Source organism: Trachypithecus francoisi, unplaced genomic scaffold (assembly GCF_009764315.1).
Source record: "Trachypithecus francoisi isolate TF-2019V2 unplaced genomic scaffold, Tfra_2.0 Lachesis_group18, whole genome shotgun sequence".
Classification (NCBI taxonomy): domain Eukaryota; kingdom Metazoa; phylum Chordata; class Mammalia; order Primates; family Cercopithecidae; genus Trachypithecus; species Trachypithecus francoisi.
In genome coordinates, this window is record NW_022681463.1 from 9,541,030 (window position 1) to 9,567,327 (window position 26,298).

The window sequence follows — 26,298 nt, forward strand, 5'->3', positions numbered from 1 at the left end:
ATGAACTCCCATCTGTTGTTAGTGGTTTCATTGCAAAAACGTGTGTATCTCTAGAAGAAATTTTTTAGAAAGAAGCCATTTCAGCTCCATGTCAATCGATAGCTTTACAAGTAACCCGTCCTAGTTGATTTTATATGAGCTCAGCCCTTTCAGGAAAAAGAAATCATTCCATGAAGTAATCTTACAAAACCTCTGCTAGGATATTAGATGTATGAGAAGACTCTAAGAACACAAGCCCATGAACTGAAGCTAATGAATTATCTATGGATTTCAGTTCAGATTTCCTAGGTTTACTTGAGAAGATGAATATATTCAGAGAAATAAATGCCACTGCTATTTTTTTGTCTGCTAGCAAATGGCATTATCAATAGATTTGACTTTATAAGATGTACACATTGCTTTACCTAGGGTAGTTGAGGAAATATTAATTGTCAGAAATAGTGTAAATTCCAGTCATGTATTTATGACATATATCGATGTTGCTGGTCTCTATTTATTATAATGTGCTATGAAGTCTAGACAGAGTAATCACACATTCTTTGTAAAGGCGTGGATTGCAAAAATCACTGAATTTGCTGTAATGCTAATCCCTGGGTCTCCTTCATTAATTTTTTACAGTTGATTTTACATTCCTATGAAGAAAAAATAATTAATAACACTTTTCCACCCTTCTAATTTAACTAGAATCTTGCATCTAGAAAACCAAGTAACATGTAATTTGACCATTGAGCTATGTCTTCATTTGCCCATTTCTCAATTCCAATTTTAAATGCAAATGTTAACAATTTCAAATATTTCCTCTCTCAGAACATCTCATAGTGATGCAGCTTGTGTCACTATAAAAACATCAATTTCCAAATTCTCATTCATTGCAGATCTTCATCTAGTTGCTGACTAAAAACAGTATCTCTAACCCTGAAGTTTTATTGTCCATGAGCTTAAGTCCAACCTGATTTTTTAAAATGTAAAAGCCATTACTAAAAATACTAAACCTGTAGAAAAACAGAGCTAACACGGGACAAATCTATGAGGGCTGACTGACAGAGAATGAGGAATCTATTAAATCTTCAAAGATCTAGTTTTCTGCAGCCCCCAACCTCCTTTGCTCTAGGCAATCCCAAATATCCAGCATTAATCATGCATTAGTTCCTCTTGCCCCAGCTTCCTCTCCCATACCTCCTAAAATGCAGCGTAACATTTACCGCCATCCCTGGAACTGATTTGGTGCACACTACCACTCAACAGAAGAGTTTATATTTAAATTATGGACTCTCCAATAGTTTAAACATGTTTATTTTCCTCTTGCCTTGCTCTTGGTCTTGTCCACAGGAAATTTATTTTTGCCAGACAGCCATCCGTTTTTAAAAAGGTGCTTTGTGTGAACTTCTTTATCTTCTTTGCTGATAGTCTCATTTTCTTTGTGGTCTATTTGTGTGTACTGATATTTTTCTGTGTGATAAGAAGGTTACCTACCAAATGGCAGTAGACTTACTGCCAGTAGTGGCAGCTGTTCAATTTTATATGATCTTCTGAATCATAACTTTCCTAGGGAAAAGACACAGTGTATGTGCATTAAATGTGATTATTTTAAAATTTGCTTATTCACATATACAATCAGAAATATAGCTTTCCATCTTTGGGGCAGAAGAATAACTCTCCATAAAAAGAGGCCTTGCATTTTTCTGATGATGTTCACTCCAGGCAGCCTAACAGCTTTCCATTCTGTCTCCACCACTTCTCTAGCATTTGACTTTGGGCAGGATATTCAATTTCTATGTCTTCACTTTGCTCATCCCCAAAGTGAAGACATAAATATTACCATCTTTGGTAGTATTGTTTGCAGGATTGAGTGAGTCAATATGTGTGAAGCTCTCAGTTGGTACCTGGCAGGTAGAAGACACGCCATGAGCGTTGGCCATTCTTATTGTTGCAGGAATAACTTTGTCTCAATGGCAATCAAAACATCATCTTGGGTTTTGTCTGTGTGACTGATGGACTGACGTTTTCATCACATCAACCATTATTTAGAATAGCATAATCTCAGTTGTTTAGGGATGTTATTAAGGAAGTCAGTAACATTCAAGAAAGTCTCAGCAACACTATTCAATAATATTGAAGAACATGTCACCTTTTGCAGTCAATTTAAATAACCAGGAAACTGTAAACACCCACACTTTTTCCAGAGTTGCTTTCCTGATGGGGCATGCAGAACAGTACAATTGGTACAATGTACGTTAGGTGTGGGCTCTTCTCAATGTTAAGTGTAAATATAAATGCAGGAATATAAAAACTGTAAAGGCTATTTTAATTGTATGTGTGTGTGTTATGAAGGTATTCTGACAAAAATTGAAAACGTTTCTCTTAGTCCATCAGATGCAGAAACAAAGGAAGCAGTTCTAAAAGTAGTATGGGCTGCATCACGTTTTGAGTTATAGAAATCCGACAGGTACCTAGTAACATGTTAAGGCCAGGAACAGGGAAGCTGTTAATGACTCCTCTCTTTACCTCCACCACGTCATTCAGCTGTGCTCCTACTTACTGCTCATTCAGCCCTGTTGGCTGCAGACTCTAAGTGTCTCTTAAATCTATCCCCATTGGTTATTCTCAACCATCTTGAGCTTGGATGACTGCAGTAGTCTCCTCAATGGTGTCCAAATTCGATCTTCTCACCTAAAACCATAACCAGAGAAATATTTTTAAACCTGTATTGGGGCATGGTCCTTAGAGACTTAAGCCTTAAGTGGCTTCCTGTTGCCTACCCAATGAAGTCTCCAATCTTCAACTTGACTGTGGGGCCCTGAGTAACTGAGCCGTGCCTCCTGAACAGCCTGGGTCCCTCTTTGCTCTGCTCACTCAGTCGCGTTGGTCTTCCTGTCCTGGAGTGTGGCTCACTCTCCACACCATCAACTGTTCCATTGCTGCCTGCCCTTCAAATCTCAGCATCAACACTGTCCTTTGATACAGGCCTTTTCTTGCTGCACTGGCACCTCCTTCATAAACACCTGCCATTTCTAATCACACCAACCTGTGCTTCTCCTTTTGAAGTGTTCACCCTATGTGGGATATGTGTTGACATTTTCTCCATTTGAATATGAGCTCCACGGGGACAGGCACCACATTTGTCTTGTGGCAGATGTTAGCCTCTGATTGGGCAGAATATCTGACATATAATTTTCAATGCTCTTTGAATATGTCAATAAATTTAGGGAATGCCTAGATAATTTCTTAATACCCAATTACTATATTTTGAGATGGCTTGCTGAACTGGTTGACATTTGGATCTGAATAATGCCAGACCTACTTAATCAAATGAAATTTTAAATAATTCAATGAAGGTATTTGACCATGAAATGGAAATACAATGGAGTTGCTAAAAACATTGTCACCATAGTTGGAATGCTGTGTTCATACTGCCTGTGCAACTTAGATGTGTCAGCGGGCTAATTATTGACCTCTAGTTCCTCCACTTCCTCGGCTGTCAAATTCTTGTGAGAATCAAATACACGAAAATATCTAAAGCACTTACAAGCATAATAAGCCTAATAGTTCAGACACTTTCATCTAAAAGGAAAAGTCTCTTCTCTTCTTCCATCAATTGGATGCCTGTCTTTCATATTTTCAAGCTAAAACATTAGATAATACAAAATTATAAAATTGCACAAAGGAAAAACTCTGAAAAATTTTTCCATGACCTTTCCTTTGACCAAATATCCAGATTGGTCTGGTCTGGACAATTTAGATGTTTGGAGTCTACGACAACATAGCACATATGCACTCCACCTGGTCACGTGGATGGAACAAATCAACCTTGGTATCATCATCCAGAGTATTTGCTCATCCCAGGTTTTCTCCTTTCACTCACTGAGCTGAGTATAGACAGTCTTTCAGACACCTTCAAATTGTCCATGCCAGGAAATTTCCTACCCAGACAGCAGTGGGTGGCCCACTGAAGGGAGAAACCAAGCCTTTTGTCAGGATTCTTGATAAGCTGCCATTATCTGAGCAGAGGGTTTTCCTTTTGTCCTGACAAAAATGTCTGTATACATCGAATAGGATAATTTCCTATTCTACCACCTTAAGAATTCAAAATAATCTTTCGTGGAAAAGCATTAGGAGCTTAACAAAAATCACACTGAGTTACTGTTTCTGGTTTTTCTAAATAACAAAGCCTTATTAGGTTCCTAAGTATGATTCAACAATTACATCAAATGAAATTACTAAATTCCACCCCCCTCTTTCACTCACCCCAGACTGCTTTATAGAGGATGTAATCCATTGCGAGCTACTAAAGGGAGGACACTTCTTCCAAGGTATATTCACTCTTAAAAAGTGATCAGGTTGATTTGGATAAATATCTTTGAAGTCTTTTTATTTTAAAGAAGTTTCATTTAAAGTACAAGATTATAATTGGTCATTTTTGTCAAACTGAAAAAAGATCTTTTTGCCATCAATAATCCACTTTAGATATATAGTGATGCAAAAATATTTCATCTTTTAAGTTGATTGCATATTAGCACATTTTGGCCAATGAGTTTATTTTTCTTTTTATTTCCAAAGATGCAATAAGGTAAGAGAAAAAAGCTTTTGAACAGGCTTTTAAACAGCCAGAAATGACATGATTTATTTGCATGAATTGCACATATGGCTGAAGTTCTTCCTGTGTCATATTTTCAACACATTAAAATACTTTCTACATTATGATGTTTTATAAAATTATTCTCAGCAACTCTGGGGAATATAGCTATTATATCCTTAGGAAGATGAAATGATCCTCATTCTGCTGGGAGTTTAGTGTTATTAAAGAGGTTTATAAGCAGTAGATATGGAAACTAAATTTATTTACCTTAGTTTTCTTTTGTGTTTGTAATTAAGCATCATGAAAATGCAGAAAAGAGCAGACACAGAAAGTAATAAATGTAATAATATTATATAACTTCACTGTACTTCAAATGTATACTGACCCATTTTGCCTTCAGAGTAAATGAACTTGGGAAATCATTATATATATATAATCCATATATCTAATATATTATATATATATGATCCATATATCTAATATATTATATATATATTAGATCCATAAATATATATGTACTTTTAGGACTGCTATATCAGAGGCAAATAAAGGGTTTGCTATTTCCCTGAATTTCCACTACACACATTTTAAAAGCAAAGTGGGTTTACTAGTGGTGACATTTTAAAACAGGAACATTTGGATGATTTGAAGTGAACTAATTCTGAGACTCAGTCATTACCATGGCAACACCAGGGTTCAGAAGTCTTCACATGGAGGCAATCATTGGGTACTCTCGTGTAAAACACAGATGATTTAGTCCTGCTTTTGTCAGAAAGGTTAAATGGATTCTTTTAATAAACTGGAAAATGTGCCAATACGTCCAATATCCCTGAAAGTAGATAGCACTAATGGTTCATCAAGCCTAAGTCTTCCCATCAAAGGGGTTTGACTTCCTTCAAAACGCGTGGGAGAGTCATTTCCCCCCATTTCTGAGATGGTATGTTGTTAGCCTTCCTAAAAGCAAAGAACACTCATTGATTCCTTTATTCAATTTTACAAATCATTCCTTGTGCATAACTTTTGCTAACAAAGCGAATGAATTTCCTGCCTATCCATCCGAAATGTTCCTGTATCACAAAGGTTAAGGAAGGGATAAGCATAAATGTTCCACTCTCCCCCTTGGTGGAGGAGGGTGAAGTGAGAAAAACAAAACAAAACAGAGCAGAAACTAAGCTGCTTTGAAAAGGCTCTCACGACATTTTCTTGACTGAGGGTCATCACAGACAATGCCTTCTCCACTTATTTATTTGGACACTTAAGGAGAATAAAATAAACTCTTGGTATCTTTAACTGTTTTTAGGGTTAATTAGATTTTCTGTAACAACATACAAACATATGCAACTCACAGTCATCAAAGGTGATACCCGTTGGTGGTGGCGGGATGGAACAGATTTTAAGTGTAAAGCTGTGTGTAGACTGCTCTTGACCATGTAGTATTTCCAGAAGACCTTATCAAGTAAGAGGCTTTGCACAATTCTGTAACTGTGTGTTTAGAGCTTCCCGAGGAACCATCACAGATTGAGAGGCTCTGGGACATGAGCACAGCCATAGCTTCCAGTCTTTTCTATGTGTGTTATCTACGGGGTGGTCTTTATTCCAAGTGAATCATTTCCATCCTGTACACCAGTACATGTGCTGAGCACACTTTCATAGACCAAAAATAGAAGTGATGATTAACAAAATTCCTCCATAGGATTTATAGAGGATTGGGAAGAGAATTAGAAAGGAGGTTGAGTTCACCCCATGTGCATTTGAGAGGGTTCAAGACTTGCCTTCCTCCAATTTACAGACATCCACTGGGAAACCACTGAGCACAAGTACAAGGCGGTTGCAGAAAAATCAGATAATGTCTGAGTCCCCATAGAGCAGCAAAGATGGTCATGCTATTTATGTATAGGCAAATAGTTCATTTTCAATATAAGAAGTGTTTAAAACAAAGTCTTCTATAGGACCAAACGATACTATGAGTTTTGGGAGTCAGGGAAGAAAAAATACTTTTTGTTTATTGACCTCTCTTAATGTAGTGAAACACAAGTATCAAATCTTAACAAGAAACGGAACACGGCCTTGTTACTATTTTTTCCACATCATGATATGGTTTCTGTGAGCCGGGGATCCACAGATTCCTTATGGGGGCGAATCAGGTGTCAGCTGGGCTGTGTTCTCAGCTATGCAAGAATCCACTTTCAATCTCATTCAGGTTTGGGGCAGAATCAGCTTGCAGCTGCATGACTCAGAGCCTCAGCTGTTGCTGTTTGTTGACGGGATACGGGCCTTGGCGTGGGGATGCTCCCAACATGGCTGCTCACGTCATGAGGCCAGCGAGGAGGGTCTCTCTTCTGCCTACCAAGATGGAGCTTACACAGTACAACGCAAAGCCTAACCACTGGAGCGACATCCGTGAAGAACGAGGAAGTCAGCCGTCTCGCTTGCGTTCAAGAGGAAAGGACGTAAGCATGAGGGCCCCCTGGCTTCTATTCACCACACGATCTACGATCCCATTTTACAGAAACAGTGTCTGAAATGATGGCTTGCCAGAATTCCCATGGTGGAAGACAAACCCATCTTTAAACACTGTTTCTGGGTCTCTCTTGACCACTGCTCCTCCAGTGCAGGGCATGGGAGATAACCTTGAGTCACGACTCATGGAAAATGGTTAATGTTCTCCCAGATTCCTGAACAATTAATTCTTCACTTTCCAGAGTTCTTCCAAATAGAGATTATTGGTGCTGCCCTAGCAGTGTCCTGGAAACACTCAGCTTTTCAGTTCAGCTTTCTTTTTCCTATAATGAACTTGGCTATATATGGCTAAGTTTTAGATATAATTTTCAGTTCAGCTTTCTTTTTCTTGTACTGAACTTGATTATATAGTGCTAAATTTTATATGGATTTAAAGCCAAAAAACTGGAACTCCTGGTGGCTAAGACCAAAGGATATTAGTGTAAAGAGAGTGGAAATGGGATTGACCAAGTGGTACAAATTTTTCCAAATTTTGGGTTCCAACATCCTAATTTTATTTTGAATGGAATTGTTGGCATATTCCCAGTGTATCAAATAAGTAAATGTGATTTCTGATTCATTCATTCACTTAACATATTCATTGAGGGACAATTCTGACAGGCACATCTAGGAAGCTAAGCTTCGACGTGATAAGGTTGCTGGCCCTCAAGTTTTTTTTGTTTTACTGGGGAGATAGGTAATAGCCAGCATATAATGTGATTGTGTGTGTATGTGTGTGTGTGTGTGTGTGTGTGACTTTAGGAAGTAGAAGTTGTCAGAAGAAAAATAAAACAAGATAGGCAGATAGAGAGTTCCCTGAGGGAAGGTAACCCTCTAATTAAAAAGCCAACTGAAGACGTTCCTCTTAAAAAATAGCATTTGAGCAGAGAGCTGGATGAAGTAGTGATAGAATGAGCTGCCTGTTGTTCTGGGGCAGGTATGTTTCAAAAGAGGCAAACGCAGGCATTACCACCATGAAAGAGCAGACTGAAGTGGATACAGCAGGTATAGACAACTCTTTTGAAATGTGTTGTGAAATCATAGGAGAGGGTTTATAATCAGGGAAGGTTTTGCTGATGTTGTAGTTCTTACAATGAAAGGTATTACAACATATTTATGAGGATATAAAAATCATACCAAAGAGAAATAATACTTGATGAATTAGTGGAGTAAGTGAAAATGTCAAATGCAAAGGCCTTAAATAGGCACAAGAAGATGAAAGCCATTTCTCATACAGTATTGGATAGGAAGACAGGTTCAGACACAAGGAGCTTGGCAGCCTTGATGGAAGGTAATTCCCTAGATTTCTTCTGAATGCTTCCACTTTCTCAGTGAAATAAGAAGCTAAGCCATCAGCTGAGAGTGAGAGGAAGAAAAGATGATAGAGACTGGAGAAGAGAGACAAAGTTGAGAAATTTATTGTTTGTTAGTGAGAGAAAGACCAAATTAAGGGTAAGATTGCTGGACAGAGCCAAAGGTGCACTTCTATTTGTCCAACCAGAAATCTCAAAGGTAATTTGTCAGAATGATTGGGTATTTTCTTGTAGCCATATTTACCTGCTCTGGTCTAGCCAAGGTGATGTTTGGCCAAGCTCATCCACTAGAGAGATAAGGGTCAAGGCAGCTGTGAGTATAGCCATGGGTGAGACTAGTGTGGGAAGGGGCCACTGGCAGAGGTGGGGGCACTACGAACAAGGGAAGGACAGGGAGTGAGAAATGCTGAAGGCCTTGAAGAATCGTGGAAGAGGCATCCAGGACGAGTTGCAGAGGCCAGTGGGGAGCTTTCTCAACTAGTCTTTCCCCTTTCCTGGACTGTCCACTCTGAATGGCCCTATGCACAACACCTATGACTCTCGATAGGGAAGAGGCTATTGTCAGTGTCTATTTTAACTGGGTGATAATAGTAGTAAAATAGTTGATAACAGGGTGTGTTGTCACCAGTGAATTAGAAAAAAATGATAGAACCATCAGAAATCTGTTTTAAAAACAGCAGAGGTAAAAACAGAAAAAAATGTGCTTGTATCACAGGAATACCACACTCACCCTCAATGCCCTTTTTCTATCATTCCAAACACATACTAGAGACCACCTGTCCAAGACAGAATAGAGCAGTTACACTTTAGCAGAAACCTGAGGTCATTTTACACATCGAATCAAACCCCGTTACCGTTGTGATGTACAAACACACATGCAAGCGCCAAACTACAGAGGCGAAAGAAGAGGTGAAATCTCAACATCTGAGGATCTGACCAAAGAACTAGCTAGCCTTGAGAATAAACCTTTGAGTAAATGGAATGTTGATACCTAACATATGAGTCTGAAATTCAAGCGAACAGGTGGGGATGGAAACATACATTTCAGAATGTAAATATGAAAGTCATTAAAAGCTACAAGACAGAATGGAATTAGCATTAGAATGAGTGCAGGCAGAAACAAGAAGAGGCTCAAGAACCGAGCCTTTGGTGGCCCCATGTCATAAGGATAAAGACAAAAAGAGGGAAATAAACTGAGAAGGATCAGCCAGAAAGTATGAGGACAATCCAGGAAAGCTGGTGTCTTGAGTGGCAAGTGAAAAATGTATTGGAAGGAGAAAGAAATGGGGTCGGTATTCTATTTTTCTTCCTCGTTGCTACCTCCAGACCATTCATCTTCCATAAAAATTTGCATCTATGTACAATACTTCTACAGCACAGAAAGATGAAACATGGATGTGGATTTTGATTTTAGGTGTTAGAAACGTAGGGGTTGTTGAGTGCATTCATAGTAATAGATTCGATCCCAGAGTAGAGGTTGATTTTATTAGAATAAATCTAAGAGAAGAGTTGTAGGGAAAAAAACAAGTACAAGTAACTATTTCTTGGGGATTATTCTGTTTGAGAGTGGGGGAGGACATCAGCTGGAGAAGGATGTGGGTTAACATTATTTTTTTAAGATGAAAGAAACAAGAACATGTTTATACACTGAAGGGAATGACTTATTAGTGAAGAAAAACGTGTGAATGCAGAGGAAAAATGGGAAAACTTAATTGAATGATATTCATAAGTGGTTGAATAAGACAGAGTCTAATGCACTTTACGGGCTGGGCCCCAGAGAGGAGCATGACTGAGCCACCCACAGCAAAAGAAGAGAAGACGGAATGCACAGACCCATATTCAGTCCGTTGAGGGAGTCTGTAGGAATTTTCTGACTGGCTTCTATTTTCTATCTGAATAAAAAAATCAAGAAACCAGTTTGGTGTGAGAATGGAGGAGGAGGTGTTGGAAGTTGGAGGAGAGGAAAGGTGTGAAAGAGAAATGTGAAAGAGGAGAGTGAACAGGAAATATGTTATGCGTGTAGTTGCCAGGAGGTATTAGGAGCCCTTTTGGGGTTAGTGATCATGAACTTAAAGTTGGACCTGCCAGCATGGATGTGCGTATTTCTCCAGCTCTGATTAGTTCCATAAAAGGTTGTACAAATGTAGGTATGGAAGAGGCAGAAAGTTGGTTATACTCAGCCCGTGATGTATTTTTTTCCAAGCAACCACGATGAAGCGAGGGGAGGATAAACATTTGGGGTATACACCAGGTAGTAACTGTGCTTAGGGGCCATGGAAATTATTCTGCGTGAAGGGAAAAGTGAATTGGCAAAAGAGAGAGTAAAGGTATGGTAGGATTAAAGGGTTGTGGGTTCCTGTGAGGTCAAAGGATTCTAGAGGGAGTGAACTAGGAAGATGGTGTTTGGAGAGAAGGATACCTGGTCCTTGGTCATGACCACAACTAGGAAATGACCATGGGATCCGTGGCTGAGTTGAGTGAGGACAATCTTATGAAAGGAGAGGATTCCCAGGAACTGAGAGGCCTGGCTGTTGAAAGGATCATCTACGCAAGAATTCAGATTACTAAGAATAATAGCAACACAGAATGGGATCTGATAGCTGGTAAATGAACAGCAATAAGGAGCAGGAGGAAGAAGATGTGTGATATTCACAGCAGGGTTTTCATGGAGGGGACAGTGTCAGAAAGCGGGAATGAGAAGTAGGGAATCATGCACCTTCTCTCTAGGTTTAGTAGAAGCCTGTGAAACAGAAGCAGCCCCACCATGGAAGCAGACATCCAGCTTCCTTCCATTGCCAAGTGCTCCATTTCCTCTACAACCCCCTGGCCAATTTCCTGAGAAATGAAATGTGGTTGTCCAAACATTTGTTTTGAATCTTGTCATGCCAGCTTGTAATGAATGACTCCTCTGTCATGCTGTCACCCACAGTTCCATGGTCTGGAGTTGAGAGTGGGAGCTAGGAGTGGCTGGGGGTTGTGATTTGGTTATGATTTGGTTTTGCTATCTATGACCCCATAGAGACTGCTGCCTTGTTAATTAATGTGAAATTCTTTTCAGAAAAAAAAATCCTGCAGTTAGGAAGTTATGTTGCATGTAAAAACATGAAAAATATTCTACATTTTTTTGGATAAAATATATTATATTACAATTCTGTTTTTCTACCCAATTAGTATCTGGCCAACATGACAGTATCTTGCTCAGAAACAATCCAGTGAAAGGCAGTGTGTGAAACGAGAGTTCTGCAGTGTTTCCTCCTTCCTTTGTCCTCCTGTTGGGACTTTTTGCATGCACAATGTTTATTTTGGCTAATCTTTGGTGGTAGCCTGTTAAGGCTGTGCCTCCAATGCTTCCAAACACTCAGATTGTTTATGGAGCATAAGAGCGATCACAATTAACTTGATTTGTATCTTTCTTAAATAGGGAACCATACTTAGCTAGAGACCAAGTAACTAAAACCAAATGTAATTGGAGTAATGTGTTTACAGCACACTTTTAGCAAAAAGAGATATTTACTACTTTCCAACTCAACACACGCACACACACACACGTTCACACTGTATGCACATCCTACCACACATACACATAAAAGATTTAAGTGCTAAAAACAAAACAAATCAAAACAGTTATTTAATTACATAACTTTAAGTCTGCTGTACGATACAATGAATCTTGAAGTCTAGAATGTAAGTTTAGAAACTTAATCCTCAAAAAGAGTATAATCACTACATTTCCGTTGTTTAAGTAGGAAAAAGAACAAATTGAAGCAAATAAGTAAAGATGAAAACAGAATGCTGAGCTGTATTAAGTCATAGTACGTTAAACATACTGTTTCTTTAACAATACTATGTTTCACTGCAAGTTGTTGCACAAAGACTGTCATAGGAGCTAAACTGTGATGCGTTTTAATGAAGATATTGCATGGAATGCTAGCTGACTTCCTCTTCATATATTTGAAATTCTTTGCGGAATTACAACTTGTAATCGGAAACAGAACACCTGTTCTGGTCTAGACTTGTAGAAAAAACTGAATATTTATTCAATATTTCTTTACAGACAAATTAAATATGTAACTGGAAAGTCAAGAGTTTGTGTATATGGTGCGGATGGAAACTTAGAGCTGATACATAGAAGCCAAATAGGTGCGCAGCTCTGATCCTAACTTAATATATTCTTCTCTGCCTGCAGGGTGCATTGACTGGGAGCCTCAGGCACTCCTCCAGCAGGAAGTGAACTAGGATGCAACATCTGTTCTTTGTGCTCACCTAACATATATCCTTTGCTTCTTTTAGTTGTAGTTCAGTAGTAAACCTAAGTAAATGCAACCTCGAACCAAGATCAAATTGTCATTTCCCCCAACCATCCAGCCTAGATAAGCCATGTGTTTGTTCCCTGACGTCACTTGTAAAGCAAATGAAATACATATGCAGAGCTTTTGCTTACTATACTAGTGGAGTCTGAACATTGTACAAGCAAGTGCCTGCCAATTGCTTTAGGTGTTGCTGAAAAGTATAACAGTGGCCTGAGAACTGTGAAAAAGGGTACTTTCCATAATGACTTTGAACGGTAACATTCTGTTGAATAAGTTTGGGAAATAAGCATCAAGGCTCTTTCTTTTTGTGGAAGACAACAGTTGGATCTTACTTTTCTACTTATTCTCTTGCAAATGAAATTGGTGAAATAAACACGTGAATCACTTAGTACTATTTATTTCCATTTGTCATGGTGGTTTTAGCTCGTGGAATCTCATTAGCTTTTCTCCCCATCTGCCATTGGCCTTTGTTCCTCTGCTGATATGTAACAACAATCTTTTAAATGTATTTGGTTTGTTAACATGGGATTTTTGTCTTGTGTTTATGCTGCTGACTTTCATGTTAGACCATAAGAAATAATAACTAGAATTGTTATATAGAATAAGCAGTAATAGGCTGGGTGCAGTGGCTCACGCTTGTAATTCCAGCACTTTGGGAGGCCGTGGCGGGTGGATCACGAGGTCAGGAGATCGAGACCATCCTGGCTAACATGGTGAAACCCTGTCTCTACTAAAAATACAAAAAATTAGCCAGGCGTGGTGGCGGGCGCCTGTAGACCCAGCTACTCGGGAGGCTGAGGCAGGAGAATAGTGTGAACCGGGGAGGCAGAGATTGCAGTGAGCCGAGATCGCGCCACTGCCCTCCAGCCTGGGTGACACAGCGAGACTCCATCTCAAAAAAAAAAAGCAATAATAACTAGAATTGTTATGTAGAGCAATAATCACTAGAATTGTATACAGAATTGTTCCTTTTTCATTCACTTATTTATAACTGTTCGTTAGAACTAAGGCAATAGTTATATTCAGTAAATTAAAGACTACATAACATTTCCTAATGCAAAACAGTGAGGACATCCCACTAACTATCACAGTCGTCTATGGAAGTTTTCAGACTACTTGGTTTCATTGAAATGTTAATAATAGCTTTTTATTTGTTTATAATAACATCTCTTACATGATTCCTTTTGTTGTTCACTCAAGCAAACCAATATCCAAACATCAAGGTACCTTCAGACAACAACTCTGAGAGTCGTTCCCAGAAAAATTACATGCAGTAAAATTGTCTTTAAAAGAGAAAGTATGCAAGGTCTCACAATGTTTAATTCTAACATAAGCAAAGAACAAAATTTTGGCCTTTAAAAAATTAACTCACTAAAAAAAAAACTTTCCCACCTTTGTCTCCCAATTCATTATGAAGAAGCAAAAAGAAGCCAAACTATTGAAGCTAGTCCCCTGCAAGGAGACACTCTTTTATTGGGTGATTTTCCAAAAAATCCCTGGAAATCTGTGGTCTTAAAAATTTATGACCTAAGTATATCAATCAGAGTGAGCATTCCTGAGGTTGATTTCAAATTTGTGAATAAACAGATAAATATTTGTCAACAATTTCAAATTTCTAGATCTTGAAATGTTTTTGATATACTGAAGAAGACAAATTATCAGTATTTCTTCATCGGCTGTTATATACTTTTGCTAATGTGAATGTTTTAGAGGACAAAAGGAAGATGGTGCAGAGACAATTTTTTATAACTTTTTCCCCACCATTGCCAGCAGTCTATGATTTCTTTTTTATGTCCATTTATTTGGCAGGAGTTGCTAATTTTATTGTTGCCATTTTTTTCCCATGAAGAGCTGGAAGATAAAGCTATTCTTTAGTTTTCTTATCTGCAAATGGCATCCCATGGGTCCTTAGCAAAGCACAAAAATGAATTTCGGATACCTGCCATTATTCTGCTGCTGTCCTTAAAATCACCTTCAAAGTTGCAAATATTCTCATCCAAAATGGGATGCAGATTCATGACCTAATCAAGAGATTAGTGAAATACTTAAACAATTGGAAAAAATCATAGCTGCAGTCACAGTATTATCTATATAATAGACCATTTAATTAGGAATGAAACAACAGGCATATTTTGAATATGGAGGAATTCAAAAGAATCACACATCCTAATTTCAATGCCTATTACTTAGCTGCAGTAATTAAAGTAATGTGTTACTGGCACAAAGACAAACAAATGAAACAATGGAAAAGATGAGAGAGCCTAGGAATATACCTTCACTTATATGATTAAATTATATTTGATAAAATTGCCAAGACTACTGAATGTGGAAAGGGTAGTGTCTTCAACAAGTGATGCTGGAAAACTAGATATTCACATGGAAAAGAGTGAAGTTGGAACTTTATCTTTCACCATACACCAAAATAAGCTCAAAGTGGATTAAAGCCCTAAGTATAAGACCCAAAACTATAAAATTTCTAGATGAAAATATAAGGGAAACCTTCATGACATTGGACTTGGCAATAATTTCATGTCTATGACACTAAAATGCATACGACAAAAATTAAAAACAAACAAATGGGATGACATCAAACTGAAAGTTTTTGTAACTAAAGGACTCAATAAGCAGAATGGAAAGACAGTCTACGGAATGGGGGAAAATATTTGCAAGTCATATATTTGATGAAAAATTAATGTCTGGAATATATAAAGAAATACAATGCAACAACAGAAAATAATAAAACACTCATTACAAATTGCCAAAAAACTTGAATAGACATTGCTACAAAGATGATATATTAATAGCTAGCAAACATATAAAAAGTACTCAACAGCACTAATCACTGAGAAAAGTAAATCAACAAGATATCAACAAGATATCACGACATGCCCATTAGGATGGCTACTATGTAAAACAACATCAACAACAAAACAAACAAACAACCACAACAAAAATCACAGAAAATGAATCTTGGTGAGGCTGTGGAGAAATTGGAATTCTCTTGCACTCCTGGCAGAATTGTGTAATGATGCAATCATCATGAAAAACAGCATAGAGTTTCCTTAAATAATTAAAAAGAGAACTAGCATATGATCCAGCAATCTCATCTTTGGGTACTTATCCAAAATGATTGAGAACAGGGACCTGAAGAGATATTTTTACATCCATGTTCTTAGCAGCACTATTTGAAATAGCCAAGATGTGTAATAACCACAAAGTCTGTGATGGATACATAAAGCAGAATATCATTCAGCCTTAAAAAGGACAAAATCCTTTGCTACAACGTTGAGAAACCATCGGGACATTATGTAAAGTGAAATATGCTAGTCACAAGATGACAAATATTGTGTGATCCAATGTACATAGTATTAAAAAAGTCCAAGTTACAGAAACAGAATGTGGAATGGTGGTTACCAGAGGCTGTGGGCAGAGTAGAACGAGGGCTGCTTAATAGGTATAAACTGAAATTTGCAAGATGAAAATGTATGGAGATGTGTCTCACCACAATGAGAATATACTTAACATTACTTAACTGTACACTTTGAAAATGGTTAAGATGGTAAATTTTATGTGTTTTCTGCCACAATAAAGAAATAGAAATATATTAAGTAAAAACTGATAGAACTGAAAAAAAGAACTAGACAATTCTTAAAATATGTGCTGATATTTTAACATTCAGCCTTATTAACTGATAAAAGAAATAGAAAGTTACTAAGAATATAGAAGACTTGAACAACTATATCAATCAAATTAATCTACTTGACACCAAGAATACTCCTTGTAACAACATAGGATTTCACATTATTCTCAAGTTCACATGTAACATTTACCAAAATAGACCATATTATGGACAATAAAACAGGTCTTAATTTATTTAACATGATTCATACCACATAAGATATGTTCTGTGATGAAAGTAAAATTAAATAAGAAATAAATAACAGAAAGATATATGGACATTCCTGAATTATTTGGGTATTACATAACATACCTCAAAACAATCCATGTGTCAAATAACAAACCAAAATGGAAATATTAAAATATGTGAACTGAATGAAAATAAAAATGCATCATGTCAGAATAAGTAGGATACCACTGAAGCAGTGCTTAGCTGAATATATAATACTAAACATCTATATTAGAAAAAGAGCTCCGAATTACTCACTTTACCTTCCAACTTAAGAAACTAGAAGAGAATCACCAAATTAATCGCAAAATATATAGAATAAATAAAACAGTAAATATCCGATAGTAATCAATAACATAAAAATACAAGCAACAGAGAAATTCAAAAAAGTAAAGATAAATCTTTGAGTCAATCAATAATTAATAAATCTCTAGCCAGAATTATGTGAAAAAAAGCACCAAATTTCCAAAGAATGGAAATGGCATTACTAAAGATCCATAGATATTAGGTAATAAAAAACAACATTGTAAACAACTGTATGCCAGGAAATATGACAACTTCAAAAAATGAACACACTTATTGAGAAAATACAACAATAGTCACTCAAGAAGAGTTAGATTACTTGAAGTACTCTACATTGTAGTTAAAAACCTGCCCCCACCAAAATTCCAGACCCAGATGATTTCGCTGATGAAGTATATCAAATATTTTTGGAAAAATGCCAACTCTACCCAAGTTTTCCCAGAAAATTTAAAAGGAGGAACCACTTCCCAACACATTTTGTGGCCTGGATTTACTCTGATATCATAACCAGACAATTATATTCATAGAAAATAAAGCATAGACTAATATTCATCATGAGCAAAAATGAAGAAGTTCTAACAAAATTATAACAAATCAAATTCAACAATATACAAAAATAATGACATATAAAAAGTAGGAGATATTTATTCTAAGAATTAAGGTTTGGTTTTGTGTTTGAAAATTAATCTGAAATTACACACATTTATAAACTGAATTTCCTGATAAGTGTTCTTAGAAGAGTTAAGATAGACACATCTCAATCTGAAAAATGGCATGAGAAATGCCTAGAGCTAACATCAAACTTAATAGCGAAAGATTGAAACTTTTTTCACTAAGGTGAGGAGCAAAACAGATTCAACTCTCACCAGTTTTATTTAACATTTTACTGGAATTTTTAGTCAATGAAATCAGGAAAGAAAAAGAAAAAAAATCACCAAGATTGGAAAGGAAGAAATACTACTATATGTACTCATTAAAACTCTAGGCTGTCTTTTTTGGAAATTAGTGAACTGTTTCCAAAATAAATACAGAAATGCAAAGCATCTAAAATAGAATATGTTCAATAAAAAAGACAAAGTTGTACACCTAACATTATTAGATTTCAAGACTTATCATATGATGACAAATATGAGACCAAGAGAATAAATAGATATTCCAGAAGTAGATCTATACACTTACGAGCAATTAATTTTTGACAAAGTTTCACAGAAGATTAAATGGAAAAAGGTTAGCCTTTAAATAAATGGTGCTCGACTAATTGGATATCCATATGTAAATAATGCATCTCTAATTCATACCATGCCTTATGTAAAATATTAACTCAAATAAGATTTAAGAGTTAAGTCTAAAACTACAAAAATTCTAGAAAACAGAAATAAGTTATTTGTGACTTTAGATAAGGCTCAGATAAATAATAGAATAAATTGATATGTTGTCATTCATCTAATTCATCAAAATTGAACTGCCCTTCCAAAGGTCCCATGAATGAAAAGACCAGCCACAGACTGGGGAAAAGTATTCATCAAGCTATATGTGTAACGTCTAATAAAGAACTTGCATTCAAAATATTTTAAAAAATATTCTCAAAACTTAAAATAACAAACAACCCTATTAAAAGATGGGTAACTGATTTGAATAGACACTTCATCAAAGAAGACATGTGGATAGCAATAGGCACATTAAAAGATGTTCAATGTACTTAGTTATTAGAAAAAGTCCAAATGAAGTGCACAATGTGACAGCATTATACACCTATTTGAATCCATTTCAAGACACTGTCCACACTAAATTTGGTGAAGAATCCTGAGAGAACCGGAATTTTCACACTACCGGTGAGAAGATAAAGCCATGGAGTTACTTTAGAAAATAGTTTGATGGTTGCTTAACATTTTAAATACATACCTACCGTAGGATTTATTGATTCCCATTCTAGGTGTTTCCCCACCGGAAGTGAAAGCATATGTCCATGCAAATATTTGTACATACAAATTCATACCAGTTTTATTTTTAACAGTGCAAATTAGGAAACAACCCAAATGTTCATTAACAGATGACTGAATATAAAAACTGTAGCACACCCATGTGATGAAATACTACCAAGCAGCAAAAATGAAGGAAGTATTGATACACTCAACTATGTGAATGAATCTCGAAAAACAACAAAAAAAATCATTCTGAATGAACTAAGTTAAACAACAAAAAGTACACTGTATAGTTCCATTTACACAAAATTCTAGGAAATGTAAGGTAATAGATAAGGCCAGGAAGTAGGTCAGTGGTTGCTTTGGGAAGGGGCAGCCAGTATCAGTTTTAAGGGGTGAACATATGCCAAAACCTATTAAGTGGTACATTTTAAACATGTAAAATTTATTTTGTATCCATTTTTTCTTAATATAGCAGTTAACAAAATGATAATTTTAACTACATTTATGACAATATTTTGGTCTGTGCTTCATGAACAATTAGCTGAATGATGGCTCAAAAATCTCCTTTTGACATGAGATCAGATGAAAGAAGATGGTAAATGCTGCAACATGTGTGCCAGTGGAGAATTTGTAATTCTTGCCACATAATGTAACTTAAAGTTTACCAAGAGACTATCTGGTTTAATGTAATAACCAAATGATCTTTTAAAGACATTCATACTCTCACTCACTCTTCTGCACTCATCAAATATTTAATTAGAGGCATGCTTTCTGAAACGTGTATGCATATTATGTTCTAAAAAATCAGATGCAAATTTTGTCTTTATGCTCTCATAGAAAAGGATGTTACACAAAGTATATACAAACAACGAAGTCATTTTAAATCCTTAAAATACATAACAGAGAGCTTGATACACAGGATATACTCAACAACAATATCACATCGTAAACAAGAGTGATCAAAGGATAGATCCAGTATCATGGGGCGTTTAGAGAAGGAAGATCTGTGTGTGTGTGTGTGTGTGTGTGTGTGTGCAGAAAGAGTATATTTGAGGGGAAGTACTGAGTGTCTAGAAAGCTTCCTGAATTGGATGACTTTGAGAACCAACTGAACACTGCCCTACAGCACAGGACTACAGGTAATATGAAGATGAAGCTGGGTAAACAGATCAGAAGAAGAAAAACAGATTTAGGTCTGAATTTTATATTTTTCCTTTTTTTTAAAAAAAAGTTGATTTCCCCTTCCTCTTCATTGTAATCTTCATTAGTAGAATAGAAAATAAATTGAAAATAAATAATTAAAATGACAGTTTTATGGCGTACATCAAAAAATGGAGATTTGTAAATTAATTGTATATGAGAAGATAGCTACCTGCTCTTAAAAAATAAGAAAAAAGTATACAGCCATCACATAAAAAGTTTCCCATACCAGCTTTTTTCATAACTTGCACAGCTTCTTCCTTTCATCACTGGACTCAGTTTTCCACCGTCCTGACTCCAGTTTAGGATACAGTGCATTCAGTGCAGTTTCTAGCCATAAACTCTAGAGTATAGAAAAAGATTCACATTACTCTGGGTATTTGGTTCAGGAGTTTACCTTGGGTTTTAGGTTGGATGTTTTTACTCGCAAATGTTTATAAACCTGCTACTCCATGCAACTCACTGTTCTAGCACTAGATGAGAAATGCCAAAGAGTGAAAACACTTTCACCATCAATGGAGACTGCAGTAGACAAATACAGATGGTAGAGATAACACACCTACAATGTCGAAGAGGAAAAAAGTACTGAGTAAAGAACAGGCTCACTTCAAGGTTTTGCTTGCACCTTGTAGAGGTTCTAATTCCTTTTGCATCTCCTAGAGGTGTTTACTAGCTTCTATATGCATGTATTACCACACCATGAAGTCGTGTCTATATACTTGAGAGATGATGCTTCATGCTTCTATTTCTTAGGACTCTTTTTTAAAGGTTTAATGTTTGAAAATGTTAGTAGGTGTTATATGACTGCGTATGTTAAGTGAATGTCCCTTGCGTAGTTGAATGGTGTGGGAGTGAACTGTTAAACCATCTGGTTGGTCCAGTTGAAAAATCCCTCTTACTTGATGAGATGGGGATGTAGGCTGAGGAGCTGGCCTGGTTGAAGAGCTGTGGGAACACCCTCCTCCTTCCTTCCCTATTTCTTCTGAGGTGGAAATGTGATGCTCCAAAACACATTTCCTCTCTTTTCAGTTCCTTCTGTCCTTTTCTTAAGCTTAATAGTTCTGTGTTCTGGAAACTATTTCATTGGTTTTTGATTTTATAGTCCTCTCTTTAGTCAAATGTACACAGCCAAGGGTACTGAGGAGTAAACCAAAGTAGAACAATGTTACACCCCTTTCAAATTCATTCACACCTTCACCAGAGTGATGTTTCACAGGTTTTAATATTATCAGGTGACTTTCCTATGTAAAAGCACCTACTCACGCTCCATGACAAAGTCCAGCTCTTTGGCATAGCTTGTTCATATCCTTACCTCCCTACCTTTCCAGGTGTCTTTCCCATAGCCTTCTTTGTAGAATTCACTGCAGCCATACTGCTTTCCTAACGGCCTAACTGCCTTCCTTCTGCCTGCCCAAAAGTGTACCAGGCTCACTCGTGCCTTTGCTTCCTCGGATGCCTCCCTAGATCACGTTTTTACCTCCCTTGTTCATCTGGTTCTCCCCACCCTCCTACTTCAAGACTTGTCCTTCTAGGTCAGCAAATCTGGAGAGCTTCTCCTCTTGCTCTAGGGTGAGCCACGTGCCTCTTTGCTCCCTTTGCCCAGTGTACACACTCTTGAAGCAATGCATGATATTATGTTACTCTGTTAAATCACAGGTTATATCTTGGCATCTGTGCCTGGCACGTAACAGGCACTCAGTAAGTATTTATTGGGCTGAAGTGAAATAAATAGTGTTTTAGGTAATCAAGTACAAAGCAGAGGTTTAAGAGACTAAATAGCTCAGTGTGATCATCTGTGTCATAGATTGTAGTAAAAATAACCTGTGAAAAGTGACTGATTATTGACAGGTAGCCTTGGGTATGCAGCTCAAGTAGGCATTATAAAATAAAAAAGCATAATATTCCTCGTATTTTCAAAAAAACCTTCTGGCTTACTCAAAAGGTAAGTGTTCTTTAAACAACTTCAATGGAAAAGGAGTTACTTCCAAATCCTTGGAGAACTCCTTCTCAAGCCTGGAATAAAGCAAGGTCTACAGAGACAAAGTATAAATAAAACCATGATGCTGAGCTGGTACCACTATTGGGCTGCTAAGCAGTGCTAAGCATTGCCTTCAGACGAGTTACCTAGACAGATTCCACAACTATAAAGTGAGACGAATAATAATACATAAAACCCTAAGCAGTTGAGTAGATTAAATTAAATTATTTATGTAGAGCAATTAGAACAGTACTATACCTTATAATATTTAAAACAGAAATGTAAATTCTGCTTTTTTTCCAAGGGTCAACTCCACACAGTTTTGCAATGGACCCTTCCCCAGCCCTCCAAAAGCTGAATATTGTTGTGTATCATATCCAAATTCAGTATCACCAGGGCATAGAGTAAGTGCCAACGTATAGGCCATAGCTATACGTCCACTCCGCTGAAATACATTGTGTACCTTCATTCTTAGAGTTGGGTCATTGCATTTCATCCTCTAGAGTGAGAATAGACTGCACGTTGGAGAGGTCAGGGAAATTATGTCTTTCTATGTCTAGCCCTTTATAGGTCTGATCATTTGAGTGCTTGACATCATCTATCCACTTATCTATCCCTACAATAATAAAATACGGGAGTAAAGTAGCTCTTATCTCTAGTGGGAGAGTGCATATATTTTATATGTCAGTTCTTTAAAAGGGGAAATTCTTTTGGAGCTTCAGAAAATATCATGGAAGACTTAAAGGAATGTTTGGGAAGAACATGCCTGAGTATTACCTACTAGAATTACAATTTTACTGCTTTAAAGTAATTATAATTTTCATTGCAGGATCTATTAAAAAGGCTTTTACCTGACAGTAATTCTTCTTGTACTTACAGGTCATTATTACAATGAAGGGAAGAAAGGAAGACATGAAGGGGAAATGGGACTATTTACCAAGTGTATCTGCGTAGACTAAAGGAGACAAGAGGAAGTACTGAGCACCTTGATTCCTGCAGAAAATTAATATGAAGCATAAGAATTCTTCCCTAGCTTCTCATAAGCCTGCTTATTCAAAGGGTGAGTAGTTGATATTATTTTACATCCCATTCATATTTCTTTACTAGATAATTTTATTTCAAATCTAGTCTTAATTTTTTCTGAACCTTCTAGGATATATAACATTTTATATGATCATTTATGCCATCAAGAATGGAGATTTATATTCTTTTCTATTCACATGTTTATATAAATCATTGAGCACCTCTAAATGCCAGATTCTGTAATTTTATATATTGTTAATAAGTATCTTCATGGCTGGGCATAGTGGCTCATGCCTGTAATCCCAGCACTTTGGGAGGTCGAGGTGGGCAGATCATCTGAGATCAGGAGTTTGAGATCAGCCTGGTCAACATGGTAAAACCCCGTCTCTACTAAAAATACAATAATTAGCTGGGTGTGGTAGGGTGCACCCATAGTCCGAGTTACTAGGGAGGCCAAGGCAGGAGAATCGCTCAAACCTGGGAGGCAGAGGTTACAGTGAGGCAATGTCGTTCCACTTCACTCTGGCCTGGGTTCTGGAGTGAGATCCCGTTTCAATAAATAAATAAATAAATAAAGTATCTTAATGACAGACATTTAAATACATATAAATATTTCCACTTATATATGGGAAGAGAGATCTGAAATTTTAAGCAACTTTTATCCAAAAAAGCTTTTTTTTCCCAAAGTTCCTCCAACATATGTAAAAGAAGTAGTCACTTATAGATCTATCTTACTTCAGAGCCTATGTCTTCCTCTACCATACCACACTGCATGTTCACAGACACAGAAGCCGTTTACATTTCTAAAATAAATAAAACATCCGAACTTCAGTTTTCAAAAAATGCATTCTACAGATCCACCATAGATAAACGACCAAACATAGTCAGAGGTGTTTACTTGTTTGTTTTGGTCCTAAGGAAATCTTCAAACTGCCCTAGAACCTCGTGTATCCAATGAGTGCGGTTTGGACATTGAATGAATGGTGATGTCAAGATGTAGGAACACGTTCAAGAGTAAGTAACATATTTGGCTTCCAGGACATTTGGGTACCCAGTGCTTCATACTCAGGAGGTTTTCTATCTTCAAGTCGTGGAATAAACTATGCTTTAAAGAAATGCTGCATCAGCAGAAAGTGTTTCAAAAATAAGGAAATTGTCATAGCTTTGGAATTATGTCAAATATCATTTTAACTAAGAAAGCCATTTTCTTTCCATATGTTTATCCAGAAGAAAATTTGCTGGACAAAATAAATATAGAACAACTTAATGTGTAGTCATTAATGTTTCGATAGGCAGTTACTATGAAATGTGAATAATCTAAAAATCATTTTAGCCATTTGTTTTTAATAAATCTCATTTGTGATTGATTTATTAAAAACAGGGCCTCCAGAAGAAAGAAATTTAATACCTTTCCTCCATCATTATGAAGGCACTAATACTGACGTAACTAAAATTAGATGGCAGCTTGTGGGAGGAAGAGATGATGTAGAGATGGTGTGTAACCTGGGTAAACAGTCTCTCGACTGTCTAGAGTTGGCTGTATGAATCTGTTGTTGGCTCCAGTTGTAAGAACTAAGGTTTGTATGTAAGGACAAACATCCTTAATTTGCTTAGCAAGTCGTATGTATTTGATGGACCGCTGATTTTTTGTTTGTTTGTGTTTTTTGAGACGGAGTCTCACTCTGTTGCCCAGGCTGGAGTGGAGTGGTGCGATCTCAGCTCACTGCAACCTCCACCTCGGAGGTTCAAGTGATTCTCCCACCTCAGCCTCCCAGGTAGTTGGGATTACAGGCACCCACCATCACGCCTGGCTAATGGCTAATTTTTTTTTTTTTTTTCAGTAGAGACTGGGTTTCACTATGTTGGCCAGGCTGGTCTCGAACTCCTGACCTCGTGATCTGCCCACCTCGGTCTCCCAAAGTTCTGGGATTATAAGCGTGAGCCACTGCACCCAGCCCTGATTTTTAAAAGGGATTCTAGAATTTCAGTTGAACATGTGTTTTTGAAGCAGCTTCATATCGAATAGGGAAATCAGAGTAAGTAAACCACTACAGGAAAATCAGGAAGGCAGGCTCCAATGTATGTTTTCTGTGTATAACCTACTTTAATAAGGAAATAGAAATCATAAGAGTAGCCTTTATCTAGTGGCCTAGAACTTGATTATGAAAAGTGTTACTGAAGACAAAGGAAACATGACTTCATGCCAGTGTCCGGGAGCCTTACAGGAACGGAAAGGACTCAAGTGGAACAGCTGGTAACTGAAACTCATCTCATCAATTTCAAGTGTAGTCCCTCTTCCCAATTCACCAGAGAAAACACAGTCAGCTTTGCATACAGTGTCTGGTGTCGGAATGACCAAACAACTGGCTTCCATCCCTTCAGGATCGTGGATAGAGAGCCAAGCCGTACAACCAGTATGCCCGCCCGGTCAGCTGCGAGTCAGACGAGATGAAGAATGCCCGACATTATGGGTCACTGCTTTGAAGTGTTCAGAGGCCAGAATAGTTCAAAATAATTGTGTTAATTATTAAAAGTAGAAGAAGTAGAAGCCAAAATTATGCCTGCCTGTATTTTAGTTTTGAATGTGTGGAGATCAGAAATTTTAAAAAAAAATTATGAGTTTCACCTTTTAAACTTTGAGAAAAGACCGTAAGAACCAGTGTTTTCATAAATCATCTTCAACAGTAATTTACTCATAAAAAGAAAATAACTCATGATACCGTGTAAACAAAAGGCATTATAATAAATGCTGGTGTAAATAAGATTAAAGGAGGACAAAGATTAAGGAAAGTAGGACATATCAAAAAACAAATACATGAGAAATTTTCAGAGCTTGAATATACAAACAGGCACATCAAAAGAGGTTCAGTGGAAACCTAATGCAATGAATGGGACAATTCATGTTTTTAAACATCCCTTGGAACCACAGAAAATACCAACAGAAAAATCTGGTCACGTACAAGAGATAAGAGTCAGGGGTCCATGGATGTTCTTCTTAGATGACAAGGACACTTCAGTTTTATGGCATTGCTCCCACACATCCATAACCCAAGTTTCATCATGAGCAAGCCTCAGCCAAAGAAAAATTGAGATGTATTTTACAACGTACCCGTTCAGGCTCTTTAAAAATGTCAAAGTTGGCCAGGCACCATGGCTCCCGCCTTTAATTCCAGCACTTTGGGAGGCTGAGATGGGTGGTTCATTTGAGGTCAGGAGTTTGAGAGCAGCCTGGCCAACATGGAGAAAACACAACTGTACTAAAAA

The 26,298-nt window shown here is 37.1% G+C and overlaps 1 long non-coding RNA gene across 1 annotated transcript; it reads right to left on the bottom strand.

The window, feature by feature from the left end:
* Positions 1 to 1,277: 1,277 nt before the first annotated feature.
* LOC117063379 lies at positions 1,278 to 21,442 on the bottom strand. Its single transcript, XR_004428888.1, has 4 exons — positions 21,354 to 21,442; positions 20,640 to 21,170; positions 2,540 to 2,670; positions 1,278 to 1,545 (listed from the first exon to the last, which is right to left on the bottom strand). It is a non-coding gene; the product is annotated as an uncharacterized LOC117063379 (long non-coding RNA).
* Positions 21,443 to 26,298: the final 4,856 nt, after the last annotated feature.